This window comes from Macaca thibetana, chromosome 5 (genome assembly GCF_024542745.1).
Source record: "Macaca thibetana thibetana isolate TM-01 chromosome 5, ASM2454274v1, whole genome shotgun sequence".
In the NCBI taxonomy this organism is placed as follows: domain Eukaryota; kingdom Metazoa; phylum Chordata; class Mammalia; order Primates; family Cercopithecidae; genus Macaca; species Macaca thibetana.
Window position 1 is genome coordinate 82,487,437 of NC_065582.1, and position 20,054 is coordinate 82,507,490.

Here is a 20,054-nt window from a genome sequence, read left to right on the forward strand (position 1 = left end):
AAGGCAAGAATGCTTGGCAAATTGTTGGAAGTGCTTTATGATTGCTTTGCTGTCATTAGTGCCTTTAATAACTGACTGGTCCTTAATGAATCTAACTTCACCTTCAAATAAGGTTTTCTGCCTCCACCACCTCTGCACTTTGAACGAATGTAAAAAGTTACTCTTGTCCTCAATAAGTATTCCCTCCCCAATCTCAAAGATTGACAGCTCACTGTGCATTTTCTCCTGAGACCCAACTGAATTCATCTTTCCCAAGTCCTATAACATAGGGGTACATTCATTTTTTTCTCCTGTATTCTGTATTTTTATTAGCAGGAAAGTTTATATTAAAGAGTTTTCCATTTGTAGAGAATGTTGCTACTTAAAAATAAGTTTTCTTTCAAGTAAAATTTAAAAATAATAATGCTGAGTACTTACCGTTATACTTCTTCTGATATAATTATTAATAATGCTCCTTTTTATCCTCAAATGCCTCCCAGGCTGGGTGATCAATTAGGTGGTCACCATATTTATATAGCACCTACTAAGTGTTCTATGCAATTTACATAAGTTAACTCATTTAATCTTCACAATATCTCAATAAGATAGGTAGTGGCCAGGCATGGTGGACCATGCTTGTAATCCCATCACATTGGGAGGCCAAGATGGTGGGATCACTTGAGGCCATTAGTCTAGACCAGTCTTGTCAACATAGTGAGACCCCATCTATAAAAAAATGTTTAAAAAGTAGCCAGGCATGGTAGCAAATGCTTGTAGTCTTAGCTACTTGGAAGACTGAGGTGGGAGGATCACTTGAACCCTGATGATCAAGGCTGCAGTGAACTATGATTGTGTCATTGACTCCATCCAGCCTGGGTGACAGAGTGAGACATTGTCTCTATTTTAAAAAGGGGGGCATGGTATTAATAGGTGCTGTTGCTATTGTACTTGATAGGTGAGTAAATCAAGGCACAGGGTGGTTAAGTAAATTGCCTAAGATGAAACAGAAATAAGCAGAGAAGATAGAATTCAAACTCAAGCAATCTGGTTCCATATATCTGCAGTCTTATTCCTTGTGCTACTTTGTACTCCATAAAGTTTGATACTTGTTCTTTTTTCTCCTTTGATACATTTTTTTTTAAAGTCACTGTGGTCATAAAGGCAACCTTTGGGTATCCCCTAGAAACAATTTGTACTCATATTTAGGCCCCCAAAAGCTCTGATGCCTGGGGAGGTTTTGGTCCAAACCTTCGAAATTGGTCATCTGAGCAAGAACCTTAGTAAATGGAAAAAGAAAGGTATGAAAGAAAGAATGGGATGGGAGAGGGAAGAAGAAAGGCACAAGTACCTTCATCAAACGTCATTGTAGGAAACCAAGGATATATCCTCCCTGGGGCCATGTTGTAAAAACTGGGTGGTGGAAATCAGAGAAGAGGGTGAGTTGACATTTGGAATTTGGATATGACTGAACTGCACAGCAAAGAGAAAGATTCTCATGTTTAGGTAAAGATTATTATGTTTGAGCCAGGAGAGCATTCACTACAACAAGACACTTTATAAATTGACTTTTAAAATAAAAGGAGAGAGAACTCTGCTCTCACTCCCACCACTGGAAGCCAAGGCCATATTTCTCAGTCTCTGTCAAGAAACACCCAGATATGTCACCTCCGAGGTCTTGAGTCTCTTAAACCTGTTGTGGAAAGACAGTTTCATATCCAGAGACTTGTGTAAAGACAACTTTGCAGTTTCTTTAAACTTGATCCAAGGAAGGATGACTGCTATTCTGTTTCACTGAAATTCTTATATCAGCCACTCGAGCTCACATTTCCAGACTGCTTTGGAAGTGTTTCTGTAGATATTTAAAAGTCCAAGAAGGGCATGATGTCCTCTGTTTTTCTCTAAGTCATATCTTTCCAAATCCTAACATAGTGTTAAGATTCATTGTCCCCAGTTAATGTAAATAAAATAACACCACAGTTATGTCTTAAAATGTTAGATATAATTTATTCAGGTATTATTTATTTATATTTATACTATAAATATTTGTTATTATATTTATTCAGATATGTAAGTTTTCAGTTTTATTTTAAGCAATCTTATTTTGTGTATTTTGAATATTTTGTCTGATTTTTCTTCCTTGCCAGATTCAGTACAATAATTAATAATGATTGACAAGTGTATGGCACTGTGTTTGGAATTCAAACTTATTCTTAAACTTTAGACTTCATATTACTCTTTCAACATAATTATGAGGTGTGCTGAGGGTCAAGACCACCCCTGGGACTGGTGATTTGCTAGAAAGACTCATGGAATTCAGTATATAGTCATATTCATGGCTATGATTTATTACAACAAAAAGATACACTGAAAAATCAGCAAAGAGAAAAGGCACATGGGGTGAAGTCTGGGGGAAACCAGGAGTGAGATTCTAGAATCCTCTCCCAGTGGAACCACACAGGACATGCTTAAGTCCCCCATAATAAGTTGTGACAAGTGTGAAACATCTACCAGGGAAGCTTGTTAGAGACTCAGCACCAAGGTTTTGGTTTGGGGCTAGTCATGTAAGCACCCTCTGCCTGGCACAGACACAAATTCCAGCCTCCCAGTAGGGAAGGGGGAGTTCAGCACAAACCATCTTGCTTATACAAGCATTTTTGGCACAGTGAGACACTCTCATGAGGAAATGGTAGGAATTCTTTTGAAATCCAAGTTTTCAGATGCCAGGCAAGGGCCAATTTTGTAAGTACCCTTTCTTTTTTTTTTTTCTTTTTTATTTATTTATTTATTATTATTGTTATACTTTAAGTTCTAGGGTACATGTGCATAACGTGCAGGTTTGTTACATATGTATACTTGTGCCATGTTGGTGTGCTGCACCCATCAACTCGTCAGCACCCATCAACTCGTCATTTACATCAGGTATAACTTCCAATGCAATCCCTCCCCCATCCCCCTCCCCCCTCCCCATGATAGGCCCCAGTGTGTGATGTTCCCCTTCCCAAGTCCAAGTGATCTCATTGTTCAGTTCCCACCTATGAATGAGAACATGCGGTGTTTGGTTTTCTGTTCTTGTGATAGTTTGCTAAGAATGATGGTTTCCAGCTGCATCCATGTCCCTACCAAGGACACAAACTCATCCTTTTTTATGGCTGCATAGTATTCCATGGTGTATATGTGCCACATTTTCTTAATCCAGTCTGTCACTGATGGACATTTGGGTTGATTCCAAGTCTTTGCTATTGTGAATAGTGCCACAATAAACATACGTGTGCATGTGTCTTTATAGCAGCATGATTTATAATCCTTTGGGTATATACCCAGTAATGGGATGGCTGGGTTAAATGGTATTTCTAGTTCTAGATCCTTGAGGAATCGCAATACTGTTTTCCATAATGGTTGAACTAGTTTACAATCCCACCAACAGTGTAAAAGTGTTCCTATTTCTCCACATCCTCTCCAGCACCTGTTGTTTCCTGACGTTTTAATGAATGCCATTCTAACTGGTGTGAGATGGTATCTCATTGTGGTTTTGATTTGCATTTCTCTGATGGCCAGTGATGATGAGCATTTTTTCATGTGTCTGTTGGCTGTATGAATGTCTTCTTTTGAGAACTGTCTGTTCATATCCTTTGCCCACTTTTTGATGGGGTTGTTTGTTTTTTTCTTGTAAATTTGTTTGAGTTCTTTGTAGGTTCTGGATATTAGCCCTTTGTCAGATGAGTAGATTGCAAAAATTTTCTCCCATTCTGTAGGTTGCCTGTTCACTCTGATGGTACCCTTTCTAAGGATAGTAGTCAGGCTTGCTATGTCAACTCTTTTCTGCACATGTCTCATAGTTTGGCTTTCCACAGGTACAAGTAGCTTAAATAAATCAAATTATTTTCTCATAAACACGAGTTTATGGTTGAAACAAACTCCACTTATCCGATCTCCCAGTCCAATATTTTTTCCAGTGGGTTATACAACTGTTCATTAAAGTATCTCATATCTGAGTAATTAAGACTGTTCTAAATAAATTGAAGTGACTGATAATCAAGAGTACAGTTCTAGCTTTTTGTCCTTTATATATGAACTGGAAATAATAATGTCCTCTAAATTAGCCCTTTCATCATAACTTTCAACAATGATGGAAATATCTGACAATCTGTACTTTTCAACACAGTAGCCACTGGTAATATGTGACTATTGAGCACTTGAAATGTGTCTACTGTGAATGAGGAACCACTTAATTTTGTTTATTTTTAATTAATTTTAATTTTAATAGCCACCTGTGGCTAGTAGCTACATAATGAAAGCACAGCCTCAGATAACTTACTTCATTAAAGCTAAGTGCACTAAGATCCTTTGGTTGAATAGTTCCTGGAACACCAGAGTTACCTTCTGATTTCTTGAGGGTCAAACCAATACCACAATATGGTCACACAAATGTTTCGATATCTTGTGGTCTTAATCCAAGCTTACAAAGTTTACCCAGAATAAAGAATATTCCATCACCCCCAACTAGATTGTTTTTTATTAAGCATTATTTTTAAAATAACCTAGTGTATGGAGGTTGGCAATGGTTCATCTGCACAAATGATACTGATTGACATCCCTCAGGAGAAGATGCCTGACATTTTGTAAATATCAGCTCACATATCTTTACAGTTACTGGTAGTTATGCCAGAAAAGAGGGAAGGGAGAAAAGGCAAGAGCAATAAAAGTATTTAATGAAACAGATAATAAATTTATCTTACTCCAAATATTGTATTTGGCAAATATACTTTTACAATATTATATCACAAAACTACAGTAGAAAATAATTTTGTTTATATGCAAAGCATAATAAAAGATGATAGCATATCAAGTAAGCAGGATCATTTTTAAAATATAAGTCAAAGCTTTATTTTTATTTTCTATGCCAATGTAAAAATCACAAATTTTTCTTCAAGTTAGAAACCAAAAACAAAGGAATGACATCCTGTGGCATATATAGTACTCCTGCATGGTATTATAAATCACACTCGCCTTCCAATAAAAGACTTCCTTGGCTGTACTAGAAATGCTTCTGACATCAACCTCAAGTTCTCTCATATTTTATCTCTGGTTCAGGTTCAAAATGCAGAAGAGAAAAATAAAAACAAAATGGAGAAACTGAAGGTAAAAGAAAGGGCCTAAGATTATTCTCCTGAGATTATTCTTCCTCACCAGCGTGAGGAAATGTTTCTATGAAAAAATACAGCAATGTTGGTAGTAGAAAAAAGGACATCCAAAACTTGTGAAGTGAATGTGATAGCCTAAGGAGAAAATAAAATAAAGTTTACATAATGCAAAATATTTTTACGGGAGAAGAAGGAAAAGCTATACAAATTAATGTTCACCCTATTGGTGCTAAGTTTGCTAATAACTGCGGTAGGGAATAAGAATAAAAAGAGAAAACATGACTAAATGTATTTTATTCTATGTATTCTTAAAGTCCTACAAAACAATATTACTCATATGAAAAATACTTTCTTACTAATTTTTTAGTTTAGCAAGTGGCATTCAAAACTGGGAAGTTCAATTGTAATGACAGTCAAGTGGAATTTCATTTCTCACAGATGTAACACAATAACATGTGGTATTAAAACCCAGAAATCTATAACAAGTGTTAGAAAAACTGAGGTTAAAACCAAAATTCTTTATGGCAGAATTATTTAGAATCGTTAATATGTTCCCATGTATTGTAAACACTCAAGAGAGATATTTGAGTATCATTCGTTTGTAAACTTTTATGAGTAAATAACTATATTTTTTCCTTTGGAGTATATTCAAGGACTAGTGTTCTACAAGAAACATTTTGGAAAACATTGCTCATATTTAATAGTTCCAAAACATTTTCATTGAAAAAGACTTTCAGCATCCTTTCTTACTTGCTGTATCTGGGTATATTATCACAGAAGAAAAGTAAACATACAGCTAAGAAAGCTGTTGCATGTGTCCCTGAATGAAAACTTGCCCTATTAATTATGAGTTGGAAATCATTTAATGTTTTCAGCATGGCCAATGACTTAAAAAAAAAAACAACTTTTGTTTGTAACAGTAGAAATATAGTCTGATCCATAACCTTTAGGAGTGTGATATGGTTTGTCTCTGTGTCTCCACCCAAATCTCACCTTGAATTATAATCCCCTTAATCTCCATAATCCCCATGTGTCAAGGTAGATACCAGGTGGAAGTAATTGGATCCTGGGGGGGGGGGTTCCCCCATGCTGTTCTCATCATAGTGAGTGAGTTCTCACAAGATCTGATGATTTTATAAGTGTCTAATATTACCCCTGCTTGTACTCCTTCTCTCTCCTGCCACCCTGTGAAGAGGTGCCTTCCACGATAATTTTTAGATCCCTGAGGTTTCCCCAGCCATGTGGAAATGTGAGTCAATTAAACCTCTTTTCTTTACAAATTACTCAGTCTCAGGTGTTTCTTTGTTGCAGCATGAGAATGAACTAATACAGTAAATGGTACCACAGAGAGTGGGGTGCTGCTATAAAGATACCCAAAAATGTGGAAGTGACTTTGGAACTGGGTACCAGGCAGAGGTTAGAAAAGTTTGGAGGGCTTAGAAGAAGATACGAAGTTGTGGGAAAGTTTAGAACTTCCTAGAAGCTTGCTGAATGCCTGTGAACAAAATGTTGATAGTAACATGGACAATGAAGTTCAGGCTTAGGTGGTCTCAGATGGAGATGAGTAACTTCTTGGGAACTGGAGTAAAGGTGACTTTTGCTATGCTTTAACAAAGAGACTGGCAGCATTGTGCAACTGCCCTGCAGATTTGTGGAACATTGAACTTGAGAGAGATGATTTAGGGTGTCTGGCAGAACAAATTTATAAGCAACAAAGTGTTCAAGAGGAAACAGAGCATAAAAGTTTGGAAAACTTGCAGGTTGACAATGTTATAGAAAAGAAAACCCATTTTCTGTGGAGAAATTCAAGCTAGTTGCAGAAATTTGCATAAATAATAAGGAGCTGAATGTTAATCTTCAAGACAGTGGGTAAAACGTCTCCAAGGCATGTCAGAGACCTTCACAGCAGCCCCTCCCACCACAGGCCTAGAGGCCTAGTAGGGAAAAATGGTTTCCTGGGGTGGGCCCATGGTACCCCTGCTCTGTGCAGCCTTGGGTCATGGTTATCTCCGTCCCAGCTGCTTCAGCTCCAGCCCTGGCTAAAAGGAGTTAAGGTGCAGCTCTGGCCATTGTTTCAAAAGGTGCAAGCCCCAAGCCTTGGCAGCTTCCAACCTGCAGGTGCACAGAAGTAAAGAACTGATGTTTGGGAACCTCCACCTAGATTTCAGTGGATGTGTGGAAATGCCTGGATGTCCAGGCAGAAGTTTGTAGCAGGAGTGGAGCCCTCATGGAGAACATCTGCTAGGATGGGGCAGAAGGGAAATGTAGGGTCAGAGCCTCCACACAGAGTTTCCATTGGTGCACTGCCTAGTGGAGTTGTGAGAAGAGGGCCACCATCCTCCAGACCCCAGAATGGCACATCCACTGACAGCTGGCATGGTGCACCTGGAAAAGCCACAAGCACTCATGCCAGCCTGTGAAAGCAACTGAGGGACGAGGGCTGTACCCTGCACAGTGGAGCTGCCCAAGGCCTTGGGAGCCCACCACTTTCATCAGTGTAATATGGATGTGAGACATGAAGTCAAAAGTGATCATTTTGGAACTTTAAGGCTTAATGACTGCCCTATTAGATCTCAGGGTTGCATGGGGCCTGCAGCCCCTTTGTTTTGACCAATTTCTCCCATTTTGAACAGATGTATTTACCCAGTGCCTGTACCTCCATTGTATCTAGGAAGTAACTAACTTGCTTTTGATTTTATAGGCTCCTAGGTGAAAGTGACTTGCCTGGTCTCAGATGAGACTTTGAATTTGGACTTTTGGGTTAATATTGAAATGATTTAAGACTTTGGGGGACTGTTGAAAGGGCATAATTGTGTCTTGGAATGTAAAGACAGGAGGTTTGGGAGGGGCCAGGGATGGAATGATATGATTTGGCTCTGTGCCCCCACCCTAATCTCACTTTGAATTGTAATAATCCTGACATATCAAGGGCAGGACCAGGTGGAGGTAATTGGATCACGGGGCCATTTCCCCAATGCTGTTCTCATGAGTGAGTTCTCACAAGATCTGATGGTTTTATGAGCATCTGGCATTTCCCCTGCTGTCATCCATTCTCTATCCTCTGAAGAGTTGCCGTCCACCATGATTTTCAGTTTCCTGAGACCTCCCCAGCCATGCGAAATTGTGAGTCAATTAAACCTCTTTTCTATAAATTACCCAGTCTCAGGTATTTCTTCATAGCAGCAGGAGAATGAACTAATACAGAGTCTGACAACATTTTCCACCCAATCTACAAAATCAAAAAATATGGCAACAATTGCTTATAAATGACTGTGACATATGTAAATTATGTAAAGAATTCCTGATAGATACATCATGTGTGGCAGAGACTGAATAACTGTTTACTAAATCATTTCCCCTTTTGCATATTTAGAAAGCTAGGATACATTTTCCAGTTCCTTTGCATTTGTGTATCATCTGACTAATTTGTAATCAACTAAATGTGGATAAAATAATGTATATAATTTATAGGGTTGGCCAAATGATCACACACTCTCTTTTCCTTAATTTACCAATAGGAGATGACACCCAGAAAGGCCTTGGAAAACATGAGTTAAATAAGTCTCCCTCAGCCTGGGTCCCTGAATGTTTGCGCCCTCTAATTTTGTGTGGAGCAGAATCCACCCTCTATGACCACCATGTCTTACTGACCTTTATATGAAAAAGAGAGAAATAATTATTGTATTAAGTCACTGAGATCTCAGGGTTATTCTGTTTATAGTATCTAGCACTACTTTAATGACAAAGAAGGATATGGGGTTGTTTGGACAACACAGTAGCCTTGCTAAATTTAATTAAATTTCTTTTAAATTTTACCACATATTTTAATTTTTAATCTTGCTTCATATCTCTGTTTACTTATTTTTCATATATTTGGACAGGGAATGAGAAAAAAGCAATGCATGTAGAGTAAGAAAGCCTGCCTTTTGATCTGAACTACTTACTAGCTGTGATTTTGAGTATGTGACTTTCACTTAACTGTCTGTCCCTGAATCATCTTTGACAGCTTGATTCCCTTTTCTAAAACACCCTAACCTCCCCACCCCCCACCACCTTCACACACGCACCTCACCCACATACACATCCCTAATGCATCCATTATACTCTTTTGGACCTTTGACTCAGATCACATCTCCTGGGTCATAAAACAAACCATGACAAATTCAAAAGAATGTAAGTAATATGGAATGTGACCTTTGACCATAATGGAGTCAAACAAAAGATGAAAAAATGAAGGTCAACAGGAAAATCTCCAAACATGCAGAAATTAAACAACATACATCTAAATGATTCATCGGCCAAAGAGAAATTGTCAAAGGACATTTTTAATACATAGCATTGAATAAAAATGAAAATACACCATATCAAAGTATGTGAGATGCAGCTAAGCCAGTACTGAGGGAGCTATTTATAGCACTAAATACATACATTAAAAACAAATAAAGGTCACAGTTTAATAATCTAAGTTTTATTTCAAAAAGTAGAAAAGAAAGAGCAATGTAAAGCTGAAACGAGCAGTGGAAAAGAAATTTTATAAATAAGAGCAGAAATAAATATAATTGAAAATGGGTAAAACTAGAGGTAATCAATAAAACTAAGAGCTGGTTCTTTAAAAAGGATCAAAAAATTGATAAACCTGTAGCAAGACTGACAAAATAAAAAAAGAGAAGATTCAAATTACCAATATTAAAAATGAAATGAGTGATTTCACTACAAATCTTGCAGCTATTAAATGAATAATATGGCAATACCATGAATGACACTATGCTCATAAATTTGGCTACTTAGAAGAAATGAACTAATTTGTTGAAAACCACAAATTACTAAAACTCAACCAACATGAAATACATAATCTGACAAGTTTTATAAACATTAGATAATAAATTGAATTTGTAATTAAAAACCTCTCAAGAAAGTAACTTTCATTCCAGATGATTTCACTAGAGATTCTATCAAACATATAGAGAAAAATTAACACCAATTTTACACAATCTCTTCCAGAAGATAGAAGAGAGAACACTTCCCAACTCATTTTACAAGAGTAGTATTACTATATACAAAAAGCAGACCCAAAAAGGTAAAAAAAAAAAAAAAAAAAAAAAAAAAAAAGTTATTGATCAATATCTCTTCTGAACTTACACATTAAAACAAATTATCAGAAAACTAAATCTGAAAATGTATAGGAAGAATTGGGTTGGTTGTGATGGCTCACACCTATAATCCCAGCACTTTGGGAGACTGGGGCAGGTGGAGCGCTTGAGCCCGGGAGTTCAAGACCAGCCTGCACAATATGGTGAAACCCTGTCTCTACAAAAAAATAAAAATAAAAAATAAGCTGGGCATGGTGGTGTACGCCTGTGGTTCCAGCTAAGAAGGCAGCTGAGGTGAGAGCATGGCTTGAGCCCAGGAAGTAAAGGCTACGATGAGCCATAATCACACCACTGCACTCCAGTCTGGGTGACAGAGCTAGTCCCAAGAGAAAAATAAGAAAAATAAAAGAAAAGAAAGAAAAGGAAAGGAAAGAAAAGAAAAGAAAAGAAAAGAAAAGAAAAGAAAAGAAAAGAAAAGAAAGGGAGGGAGAGAGGGAGGGAGGGAGGAAAGGAGTGAAGGAAGGAAAGAAGGAAGGAAGGAAGGAAGGAAGGAAGGAAGGAAGGAAGGAAGGAAGGAAGGAAGGAAGGAAGGAGAAAGAAAGAAAGAAAAAGAAGGAAAGAAAGAAAAAGAAAGAAAGAAGGAAAGAAAGAAAGAAGGAAGGAAGGAAGGAAGGAAAGAAAAGAAAAGAAAAGAAAGAAAGAAAGAAAGAAAGAAAGAAAGAAAGAAAGAAAGAAAGAAAGAAGAAAAGAAAGAAAGGAAAGAAGAAAGAAGAAAGGAAGGAAGGAAGGAAGGAAGGAAGGAAGGAAGGAAGGAAGGAAGGAAGGAAAAAGAAAAGAAAAGAAAGAAAGAGAAAGAAAGAAAGGAAGGAAGGAAGGAAGGAAGGAAGGAAGGAAGGAAGGAAGGAAGGAAGGAAGGAAGGAAGGAAAGAAGGAAGGAAGGAAGGGAAGGAGGGAGGGAAGAGCGAGGGAGGACGGGAGAGAGAAGGAAGGAAAGAAGGAGGGATTATACACCATCACCAAATGGGATTTATTCAGGGTATGCAAGGCTGGTTCAACATTCAAAAATTAATCACTGTATTACAACAGTTACCTTGTTTTAATCTGGTTACCACAAGGTAAATTCAAAAGATCATATAATTATACAACTTTATTATATGCAGAAAAGGCATTTGATATAATCCAACACTCATTAATCATAAAAACTGCCAGCCAAGTCAAGAATAAAGGGATTTTCCCTCAACTTGATAAAGAGAATCTAAAAAAATGCTAGGTCATACTTAATGGTGAAAGATGGAATGTTTTTCCCCTAAGACCAGGTACAAAGGAAGGATCTTTGTTTCACCACTCTTATTCAACATAATACTGCAAATTCTAGACACCACAGTAATGCAAGATAATGAATAAAAGATATGTATATTAAAAAGAAAAAGATAAAACTGTCCCAATTTGCACATGACTTAACTGTTTACATAGAAAATCTCAAGAACTCTACTAAAAATGCTCATATAGACCTATGGCTATCATCTAAAACTATCTTCTAGATACAGAGATACTAGCAAATAGCCCTTCCCTTTACCCTTCCTCTTCTCCCTCTTCCACCATCCCAGTGACTAAGTATAGGATTATGTCTAGCTCCGAAATGTGGATTAACAAAGGTCACTCCCAGAAGACAGTTATCATTAAAAACTAACAAAACAACATTCTTAAAGGGATTGTTTTACTACTCTACTTTTAACATACTTTGAGCATTAGTACTTGTTTATCCTTTAATACCCAACAATATTCATAAAAATCCACATATAGAACAATGATTAGACCATCTGAACTAGCATAACTCACGGGCATAGAACCCTTCTCCCTGCATACTTCCTAGAAATACTAGATGTTTCAAATAGGACGTAAGTTTTCCACTCTACACACAGTTGCATTGAATAAATGATGCATATATATATAACACAGGTTATAATTTGAAAGTGTTTCCTAAAAAAATAAGCATTATGGCCTAAAACTCTTCCTCTGTCTACTTAATCAACCCAGTGGACAGGTATAAGCATCTGTAATACTTAGAGGGGATTTTAACAATTACACTTCTGTGTTTTTGATAACAGTCTTCCCTATGAATTTTAACACAAAGTATACTCCCATGTATTACTTTACTGACTCTACTTTTGTCACACACTGACAACCTCTCTAACGTCTAGAAAGACTAGATGTGGTAAATTAGGACTTGTTTGCTTATATACACTATATACACAGCACTGTAAAAGAAAATGCAGACATAAGGGCCAAGGGTCACTTCTGCTTCACCATAAACACACTGGTATAAAACTCTTTGCATTTTCTACTCCTCCTTCCACCTTGAACCAGCACAAATACGTGTACTGATCAGAGATGTGGTTCGATTAATTTTTAAAAAACAGAATTTCATGTGAATCAAAAGGATATCTGCAAAGTGTGTTATTCACTACCTCTACTTTTTTTTTTTTTATACTTTAAGTTCTAGGGTGCATGTGCACAACGTGCAGGTTTGTTACATATGTATACTTGTGTCATGTTGGTGTGCTCCACACATCAACTCGTCAGCACCCATCAATTTGTCATTTACATCAGGTATAACTCCCAATGCCATCCCTCCCCCATCCCCCCTCCCCATAATAGGCCCCGGTGTGTGATGTTCCCCTTCCGGAGTCCAAGTGATGTCATTGATCAATTCCAAACTATGAGTGAGAACATGCGGTGTTTGGTTTTCTGTTCTTGTGATTGCTGAGAATGATGATTTCCAGCTGCATCCATGTCCCTACAAAGGACACGAACTCATCCTTCTTTATGGCTACATAGTATTCCATGGTGTATATGTGCCATATTTTCTTAATCCAGTCTGTCACTGATGGACGTTTGGGTTGATTCCAAGTCTTTTCTATTGTGAATAGTGCCGCAATAAACATACGTGTGCATGTGTCTTTATAGCAGCATGATTTATAATCCTTTGGGTATATACCCAGTAATGAGATGGCTGGGTCATATGGTACATCTAGTTCTAGATCCTTGAGGAATCGCAATACTGTTTTCCACAATGGTTGAACCAGTTTACTATCCCACCAACAGTGTGAAAGTGTTCCTATTTCTTCACCTCCTTTCCAGGACCTATTGTTTCCTGACTTTTTAATGATTGCCATTCTAACTGGTGTGAGATGGTATCTTATTGTGGTTTTGATTTGCATTTCTCTGATGGCCAGTGATGACGAGCATTTATTCATGTGTCTGCTGGCTGTATGCATGTCTTCTTTTGAGAAATGTCTGTTCATATCCTTTGCCCACTTTTTGGTGGGGTTGTTGTTTTTTTCTTGTAAATTTGTTGGAGTTCTTTGTAGGTTCTGGATATTAGCCCTTTGTCAGATGAGTAGATTGCAAAATTTTTCTCCCATTCTGTAGGTTGCCTGTTCACTCTGATGGTAGTTTCTTTTGCTGTGCAGAAGCTCTTTAGTTTAATTAGATCCCATTTGTCAATTTTGGCTTTTGCTGCCATTGCTTTTGGTGTTTTAGACATGAAGTCCTTGCCCATGCCTATGTCCTGAATGGTATTACCTAGGTTTTCTTCCAGGGTTTTTATGGTTTTGGTCTAACATTTAAGTCTCTAATCCATCTTGAATTAATTTTTGTATAAGGTGTAAGGAAATGATCCAGTTTCAGCTTTCTACTTATGGCTAGCCAATTTTCCCAGCAACATTTATGAAATAGGGAATCTTTTCCCCATTTCTTGTTTTTGTCAGGTTTGTCAAAGATCAGATGGCTGTAGATGTGTGGTATTATTTCTGAGGGCTCTGTTCTGTTCCATTGGTCTACATCTCTGTTTTGGTACTAGTACCATGCTGTTTTGGTTACTGTAGCTAGTGGTCTATCAATTTTGTTGATCTTTTCAAAAAACCAGCTCCTGGATTCCTTGATTTTTTGGAGGGTTTTTTGTGTCTCTATCTCCTTCACTTCTGCTCTGATCTTAGTTATTTCTTGCCTTCTGCTAGCTTTTGAATGTGTTTGCTCTTGCTTCTCTAGTTCTTTTAATTGTGGTGTGAGAGTGTCAATTTTAGATTTTTCCAGCTTTCTCTTGTGGGCATTGAGTGCTATAAATTTCGCTCTACACACTGCTTTAAATGTGTCCCAGAGATTCTGGTATGTTGTATCTTTGCTCTCATTGGTTTCAAAGAACATCTTTATTTCTGCCTTCATTTTGTTATGTACCTAGTAGTCATTCAGGAGCAGGTTGTTCAGTTTCCATGTAGTTGAGCGGTTATGATTGAGTTTCTTAGTCCTGAGTTCTAGTTTGATTGCACTGTGATCTGAGAGACAGTTTGTTATGATTTCTGTTCTTTTACATTTGCTGAGGAGTGCTTTACTTCCAACTGTGTGGTCAATTTTGGAATAAGTGTGATGTGGTGCTGAGAAGAATGTGTATTCTGTTGATTTGGGGTGGAGAGTTCTATAGATGTCTACTAGGTCCGCTTGGTGCAGAGCTGAGTTCAATTCCTGGATATCCTTGTTACCTTTTGTTTCATTGATCTGTGTGATGTTGACAGTATGGTGTTAAAGTCTCCCATTATTATTGTATGGGAGTCTAAGTCTCTTTGTAAGTCTCTAAGGACTTTCTTTATGAATCTGGGTGCTGCTGTATTGGATGCATATATATTTAGGATAGTTAGCTCTTCCTGTTGAATTGATCCCTTTACCATTATGTAATGGCCTTCTTTGTCTCTTTTGATCTTTGATGGTTTAAAGTCTGTTTTATCAGAGACTAGGATTGCAACCTCTCCTTTTTTGTTGTTTTCCATTTGCTTGGTAGATCTTCCTCCATCCCTTTATTTTGAGCCTATGTGTGTCTCTGCGTGTGAGATGGGTCTCCTGAATACAGCAAATTGATGGGTCTTGACTCTTTATCCAATTTGCCAGTCTGTGTCTTTTAATTGGACCATTTAGTTCATTTACATTTAAGGTTAATATTGTTATGTGTGAACTTGATCCTGTCATTGTGATATTAGCTGGTTATTTTGCTCATTAGTTGATGCAGTTTCTTCCTAGCATCGATGGTCTTTACACTTTGGCATGTTTTTGCAATGGCTGGTACTGGTTGTTCCTTTCCATGTTTAGTGCTTCCTTCAGGACCTCTTGTAGGGCAGGCCTGGTGGTGACAAAATCTCTAAGCATTTGCTTTTCTGTAAAGGATTTTATTTCTCCTTCACTTATGAAACTTAGTTTGGCTGGATATGAAATTCTGGGTTGAAAATTCTTTTCTTTAAGAATGTTGAATATTGGCCCCCACTCTCTTCTGGCTTGTAGAGTTTCTGCCGAGAGATCTCCTGTTTGTCTGAGGGGCTTCCCTTTGTATGTAACCCGAGCTTTCTCTCTGGCTGCCCTTAACATTTTTTCCTTCATTTCAGCTTCGGTGAATCTGACAATTATGTGTCTTGGAGTTGCTCTTCTCAAGGAGTATCTTTGTGGCATTCTCTGTATTTCCTGAATTTGGATGTTGGACTGCCATACCAGGTTGGGGAAGTTCTCCTGAATGATATCCTGCAGAGTGTTTTCTAACTTGGTTCCATTTTCCCCCTCACTTTCAGGCACCCCAATCAGATGTAGATTTGGTCTTTTCACATAATCCCATACTTCTTGGAGGCTTTGTTCATTTCTTTTTACTCTTTTTTCTCCGGACTTCTCGCTTCGTTTCATTCATGTGATCTTCAATCGCTGATACTCTTTCTTCCAGTTGATTGAGTCAGTTACTGAAGCTTGTGCATTTGTCACGTATTTCTCATGTTATGGTTTTCATGTCTATCAGTTCTTTTAAGGTCTTCTCTGCATTGATTATTCTAGTTATCCATTCATCCATTCTTTGTTCAAGGTTTTTAGTTTCTTTGTGCTGGGTACGTAGTTCCTCCTTTAGCTCTGAGAAGTTTGATCCACTGAAGCCTTCTTCTCTCAACTCGTCAAAGTCATTCTCCGTCCAACTTTGTTCCGTTGCTAGTGATGAGCTGCATTCCTTTGGAGGGGGAGATGTGCTCTGATTTTTTGAGTTTCCAGCTTTTCTGCACTGCTTTTTCCCCATCTTTGTGGTTTTATCTGCCTTTGGTCTTTGATGATGGTGACGTACTGATAGGGCTTTGGTGTGGGTGTCCTTTCTGTTTGTTAGTTTTCCTTCCAACAGTCAGGACCCTCAGCTGTAGGTCTGTTGGAGTTTGCTTGAGGTCCACTCCAGACCCTGTTTGCCTGGGTATCAGCAGCAGAGGCTGCAGAAGATAGAATATTGCTGAACAGCGAGTGTTGCTGTCTGATTCTTGCTCTGGAAGCTTCATCTCAGGGGTGTACCCCGCTGTGTGCGGTGTGAGATGTCGGTCTGCACCTAGTGGGGGATGTCTCCCAGTTAGGCTACTCAGAGGTCAGGGACCCACTTGAGCAGGCAGTCTGTCCGTTCTCAGATCTCAACCTCCGTGCTGGAAGATCCACTGCTGTCTTCAAAGCTGTCAGACAGGGGCATTTTCCTCTGACGAGGTTTCTGCTGCTTTTTGTTTAGCTATGCCCTGTCCCCAGAGAAGGAGTCTCCAGAGCCAGGCCAGCCTCCTTGAGCTGTGGCGGGCTCCACCCAATTCGAGCTTCCAGGTGGCTTTGTTTACCGACTTAAGCCTCAGCAATGGCAGGCGCCCCTCCCCCAGCCTCGCTGCTGCCTTGCTGTTAGATCTCAGACTGCCGTACTAGCAATGAGGTAGGCTCCGTGGGCGTGAGACCCTCTGGGCCAGGTGTGGGATATAATCTCCTGGTGTGCCGTTTGCTAAGACCCTTGGTAAAGCGTAGTATTAGGGTAGGAGTTACTCAAATTTCCAGGTGTTTTGTGTCTCAATTTCCTCTGGCTAGGAAAAGGAATTCCCTTCCCCCTTGTGCTTCCCAGGTGAGGCGATGCCTTGCCCTGCTTCAGCTCTCGCTGGTCGGGCTGCACCCGTGGACCAGCGCCAACTGTCCGACATGCCCCAGTGAGATGAACCCGGTACCTCAGTTGAAAATGCAGAAATCACCCATCTTCTGTATTGCTCACGCTGGGAGCTGGAGGCTGGAGCTGTTCCTATTCGGCCATCTTCCAATCTACAAATTTCTTAATCAAAATTTCAATTCATAAAATACACTATCTTGCTACTAATAGTCACTGTTTCTCTACCACCAGATCAGCAGCACCTAGACTGACCAACCACCACAGTTTGGCTAAGACTAAGGGATTTCCTGGGGTGCAGCACTTTCTGTTTTAAGACAGGGATAGTCCCCACATAAAAAACCCTAAATATTCCATGCACAAAATACAAATAAATAATGATAGCAATAATGATCAAATTCAACAAAGAGGCAGGATACAAAATCAACATGAAAAAATCAGTTGTTTGTCCATGCACTAGCAATGAACAATCTAAAAATGAAATTAAGAAAACAATTCCCTATTCAATAGCTTTAAAAAGAATAAAACACTGGTCAGTCACGGTGGCTCACACCTGTAATCCCAGTACTTTGGGAAGCCAAGGTGGGTGGGTCACCAGAGGTCAGGATTTCGAGACCAGCCTGGCCAATGTGGTGAAACCTGTCTGTACTAAAAATACAAAAAAATTAGCCAGGTGTGGTGGCACATGTCTGTAATTCCAGCCACTTGGAAGACTGAGGCAGGAGAATTGCTTGAACCTGGGAGGCTGAGGTTGCAGTGAGCCGAGATCATGCCACTGCACTCCAGCCTGGGGGACAGAGTAAGACCCTGTCTCAGTAATAATAATAATAAAATACTTAGGAATAAATTTAACCAAGAAGGTGAAAGATATACACTGAAAACTAGAAAACCTTGCTTAAGTAAATTAAAGAAGACAAATAAATGGAATATATCTGATACTGATAGATTGAAAGAACTGATACTGTTAAAATGGTCTTACTATCCAAAGCAATGTACAAATTGAATGTAATTCTTATCAAATCCCAAAGGCATTATTTTTTGCAGAAATATTAAAAAAAAAATCCATTCTAAAATTCACATAGAATCTCAAGGAATACTAGATAGCCAAGATGATTTTAGACAAGAACAAAGTTGGAATATTCACACTTCTGATTTCAAAGCACATTGCAAAGCTACAGTAATCAAAACAGCATAGTGTTGGCATAAGACAGATACACAAACCAATATAACAAAATAGAGAGCCTAGAAATAAGTCTTTTATTGTGTATGGTCAAATGATTTTAAACAAGGGTGCCAAGACTACTCAATTGGGAAAGGACAGTCTCTTTGACAAATAGTGTTAGGAACACTGGATATCCACATGCAAAAGAGTGAGATTGGACCCTTATCCAGCACCATATACAAAAAAACTCTTTGCAACCTTCCCTTGCCTCCACCTTTCTCCAGAAAGAGTTAGGTGGACAATCGTTCCTCTTTAGTCTCTGAACTTATGGAGATGGTAGCTTTGTTTTTCAATAAAAATACAGACAGACAGAGATTGATAGATAAATAGATAAATAATCTCCCACTGGACTGTGAACTCTTACAGGGAGAAGAGTCTTTATTGCTCATGTTTGTATTACCATTTCACAAAATGATTGTTGAATGAATGAGTATATGAATTGAGGAGAATTAGAACCAAAATATAAAATATGAGTAGAATTTCCTTCATAAAGGATTTTCCACATCTACCTCTAGACATAACAACTGCTCTTACGTACTCTATCTTCTATGACAAATAAGATAAGTTTCAGAGGATCTCAAGGCTAATTTTCTGAGATACAATTTAATAGAACAAATATATGGCTGGACACAGCTGGATGAACAAACTGGACTCTTCTCACCCTTTCCTGACCCATCCTGTGACAAAAACTGTAATGTTGTACCTTCTCCTTGGCCTATATTTTCCTTCCACATTCTGTAAAGTGATTAGACCATATTATGAATTAATCACTTTCTAAATGTCCTGTTCTTAAAAAATTTAAAAGTGTGGTTTCAGTTAGAAAAATCAAGAGAAAAAAATTGTCTCATTTTTTACAAACATTGAATATAAATTTAAAATTTCTTATGATCAAATTCTATAAACAGAAAAGTTATTCCTTCAGGGCTCAGGTCTTATGTTATGTACCCTCTGAATCAGGTTAGAATTAATGGCTAGTGCTTTTTCTTAACCCTACAGAATCATTTCTTTAAATGACATGCTATTACACTCTTACCAGACAGATCCTAGGTGAGGATTTTTTAAATTTCACAATCTGATAATGAAATGGAATTATAAAAAAAGATTCAATTTGGAGTTTTTTATTTAACTCCATATTAAAATGTGTAAAAATACTGTTATCCTGTGTTAAACTTTAGAAAAGGTACCAGAATTTTTGCTTGATATGTAACATAGTAAATGTATCAAGGTCAATGGTATCAGAGAAATATGATTATAAACCTAAAACCTATCCCAAATCTCAAATCTATAAATTGCAAATCTACCACTAATTAGCTGTTGACCCCAGGGGAATTTATTCACCTTATTTGGGCCTCTATTTCTTCATCAATAAAATGTATTTGATAATATCAATAATATTATTATGAAAAGTAAGTGCTATAGTACACATAAAGCATATAGCACAGTGCTTAGCACAATAGATGAATATTACATTTTACTAAATTTTACTAAAACTCATGTACTGGGAACTAAATTTCCTAATAAGAAAATGACTAACAGAAATAAACTGTCAACAGCTGAAACAGGGATGAATATGTTATGTGCCATTTTTGTCTTATCTTGACATAAGTTAGCTGAAATAGTGCCATACAGTCAATATTAATTTTTTTTATTACCAC

At 38.0% G+C, this 20,054-nt stretch overlaps 1 protein-coding gene and 1 long non-coding RNA gene across 2 annotated transcripts in view; one reads left to right on the forward strand and one right to left on the reverse strand.

Annotated features, from left to right (window-relative positions):
* The first annotated feature begins 891 nt into the window (after positions 1-891).
* Positions 892-20,054, forward strand: part of PPA2 (inorganic pyrophosphatase 2) — a 1,020,900-nt gene continuing 1,001,737 nt past the window's right edge. The window contains exon 1 of the mRNA XM_050791496.1: positions 892-895. The gene's annotated coding sequence lies outside the window, so the exon portion shown is untranslated. The remainder of the gene's footprint in view (positions 896-20,054) is intronic.
* The window catches only part of LOC126955196 (uncharacterized), a 45,254-nt gene continuing 30,096 nt past the window's right edge, over positions 4,897-20,054 (reverse strand). The window contains exon 4 of the long non-coding RNA XR_007725833.1: positions 4,897-5,255. This is a non-coding gene — a long non-coding RNA (uncharacterized LOC126955196). The remainder of the gene's footprint in view (positions 5,256-20,054) is intronic.